Source organism: Cervus elaphus, chromosome 29 (genome assembly GCF_910594005.1).
Source record: "Cervus elaphus chromosome 29, mCerEla1.1, whole genome shotgun sequence".
Taxonomy (NCBI): domain Eukaryota; kingdom Metazoa; phylum Chordata; class Mammalia; order Artiodactyla; family Cervidae; genus Cervus; species Cervus elaphus.
Window position 1 is genome coordinate 59,373,605 of NC_057843.1, and position 3,551 is coordinate 59,377,155.

The 3,551-nt window shown below is 40.3% G+C and overlaps 1 pseudogene; it reads left to right on the forward strand.

Annotated features, from left to right (window-relative positions):
• The first annotated feature begins 952 nt into the window (after positions 1–952).
• Positions 953–2,722, forward strand: LOC122686170 (annotated as a pseudogene).
• Positions 2,723–3,551: the final 829 nt, after the last annotated feature.

Below are 3,551 nucleotides of genomic sequence, written 5' to 3' on the forward strand. Positions count from 1 at the left end.
ACTCTCTGCATAATGTTTTAAGAAACTGCCAAACTATTTTCTAAGGCAGTTGTATCCTTTTACATTCCCACTATCTATGCATAAGTTTATGATTTCTCTACACCCTCAACAGTTGTTATTGCCTGTCTTTTCTGCTATGACCACTAGAATGGTCATAACAGAAAAGACAGTGGGTATGAGGGGGCTTCTCCAGTGGCTCAGCTGGTAAAGAACCTGCCTGCCAGTGCAGGAGACACAAGAGATGTGGGTTTGATTCCTGTGTCAGGAAGATCCCTTGGAGGAGGAAATAGCAACCCACTCCAGTATTCTTGCCTGGAGAATTTCCTGGACAGAGGAGCCTGGTGGGCTACAGTCCATGGGGTCCCAAAGAGTCGGGCACGCCTGAGTAGCTAACACACTCAGTATTCTTGCCTGGAAAATTCCATGGACCAGAGGAGCCTGGCAGGCTACATTCCACGAGGCCACAGAGAGTAGGACACAACTGAGTGCACGTGTGCACGCACGTGCGTGCACACACACACACACGGACACACACATACACACGTGTGCGTGCACACACATGCACACACACGCGCACATGCACACACACATGCACACACACAGAGTATCACTGCAGTTTTGATTTGCATTTCCCTAATAATTAATAATATTCACATGTTTATTGGCAGTTTATATATCTTCTTTAGAGAAAAGTTTATTTCTTCAAGTCCTTTATCCACTTTTTGTCTGGGATATTTAATCTTTTTATTGCTGAGTTTTAAAAGTTCTTTAAATATTCTGGATACTAGACCTTTATCAGATACAGGATTTGCGAATATTTTCTCCCATTCTGTGGCTTATCTCTTTAGTTTCTTGATATTATCCTTTGAGAAGCAAACATTTTTAAGTTTGATGAATTCTAATTTGTTATCTTTCTTCTGTGGCTTGTGTTTTAGGTGCCATTCTAAGAAATCACTATCTAATACAAGGTCATGCAGATTTATACCCATATTTTATTATAATTGTTTTATAGTTTTAGCTTTTACATGTAGATATTTAGTCCATTATGAGTTAATTTTTGTATGTGGTATGAGAGAGGGGTCCAACTTCATTCTTTTACATATGGAGATCTTGTTTGAGAGCCAATTGTTGAGAAAACTATTTTTTCCCCATTGAACTGTCTTGAGGAAAATCAATTGATTATAAATATATGGGTTTATATGTCTCAATTCTATTCTGTTGATCTATAGGTATACCCTTATACTAGATCCAAGTAATCTTGATTAGTATAGCTTTGTAATAAATTTTAAAATTAGGAAGTATAAGTCCTCTAACATTTTTCTCCCTTTGCAAGATTGTTTGTCTGTTCTGGATCTCTTATATTTCTCTATGAATTTAAGGATTAGATAGTTTCTTAAATACAAACAAACAGTCCAGCTAGATTTTGGTAGGGATTGAGTTGAATCTATGGATTAATTTGATTGAGTTGAATCTATAGATTAATTTGAAGAATATTGCTATTTTAAGTTCATGAACATGAGATTCTTTGTATATATTTAGCTCTTAATTTCTTTCAGTGATGTTTTAGAATTTCAGTGTATGGATCTTAAATTTCTGTCTTGAATTTATTCCTAAATGGTTTATTCTTTCAATACTACTGCACATAGAGTTGTTTTCTGAATTTCATTTTTGGATTCTTCATTGCTAGTATACAGTATATTTTGTATTTTGTATATTGTATATTTGTATTTTGTATATTGATCTTGTATCCCACAATCTTGCTGAATTTATTAGTCTAAAAGTGTGTGTCTGTGAATTTCTTAAGATTTTCTTTATATAAGACAAGCCATCTGATAGTTTTACTTCTTTCTTTCCAGTCTGGATGTCTTTTATTTCTTTTTCTTGCCTAATTGCCCTGGCTAAAAACTCCATTACAATGCTGTGAAGTATTAAGAGAAAATCCTGATCTTGGGAGAAGGCTTTCAGGCTCTCACCATGAAGACTTTTTCTCATTTTAATGTTTGGCAATTTCCTCAGATAAAAATCCTATTCCCTAAAAGTTTTCAGATTATCTGCATTTAAAATGTCTGGAGAGGCTGCTAGCGCGAGGCTGTGGAGCGCTGAGCCGCCGGTCGTGCCCTTCGCTGCCCAGACTAGCAAACAATACAGTCAGGATGGCTAAAGGTGATCCCAAGAAACCAAAGGGCAAGATGCCTGCTTATGCCTTCTTTGTGCAGACATGCAGAGAGGAAAGAAAAACCCAGAGGTTCCTGTCAATTTTGCTGAATTTTCCAAGAAATGCTCTGAGAGGTGGAAGACCGTGTCCGGAAAAGAGAAGTCAAAATTCGATGAAATGGCAAAGGCGGATAAAGTGCGCTATGATCAGGAAATGAAGGATTACGGACCAGCTAAGGGAGGCAAGAAGAAGAAGGACCCTAATGCCCCCAAGTGACCACCGTCTGGATTTTTCCTATTCTGCTCTGAATTCCGCCCCAAGATCAAGTCTACAAACCCTGGCATCTCTATTGGAGATGTGGCAAAGAAGCTGGGCGAGACGCAGAATAACTTAAGTGACAGTGAGAAGCAGCCATACATCGAGAAGGCAGCGAAGCTGACGGGGAAGTTTGAGAAGGATGTCGCAGACTATAAGTCTAGAGGGAAGTTTGATGGCGCCAAGGGTCCCGCTAAACTTGCCCGGAAAAAGGTCGAAGAGGAGGATGAAGAGGAGGAGGAGGAGGAGGAGGAGGAGGGAGGAGGGAGAGTGTGAATTAAAAAAACAAACGGTTGGTCTGTCTCCTTGGGAATACCTTGGAGTGGGAGCGCCTTGACTGACGTGTCGGTTGCCCTCATTATGTTTAATTACCCAATTGGATCATGATCATATCCTAGTCTCTCCAGGAGCTCTAGCAATTGTCAGCGGTTTACATTAAGTGGCCTCGGGTGTCCGGAGCATCTAGAAACTGTATCAAAGTTGTACATATTTCCAAACATTCTTAAAATGAAAAGGCTCTCCTGTTCTCCTCACTCTGTGCACTTTGCTGTTGGTGTGACAAGGCATTTAAAGATGTTTCTGGCATTTTCTTTTTCAACTTGTAAGATGGCTTGTTAATTCTGTGGTCATTGGCTAGAAATCCCGAGTTCTCAACTGTACATATCTATAGTTTGTAAAAAGAGCAAAGCCACAGAGACACACTCTGGATGCTCCTTGCTTGGTGTGGAGGCTGTGGGGGGAATGCCTTCCGGAGCGGCCACAGCTCAGGGCGTCACGGGCTGGACCCGGGGACACTGCAGCGGGCATCCATTTAGCTTCAGGTTGTCTGGTTTTGTATACAGCATCCCGCTGCCATTCTTAGCTGTGGAAAGGGGCGGGGGCGGTCAGCAGGCATGAGAAGTGTTTTGGATCCTTCTTAGTTGAAGTGCGGTAGTTAAAAAAAATTTTTTTTTTAAAAACAAATAGTAGAACTGTTCATTGTCAGCAAAACCAAGAGCCACTGCACCAGTGAAAGTTCAAGAACCTTCTGTACTAAACACGATCTGCAGTGTTCTGTTATTTTTTTTTTGTATGTTTAGAA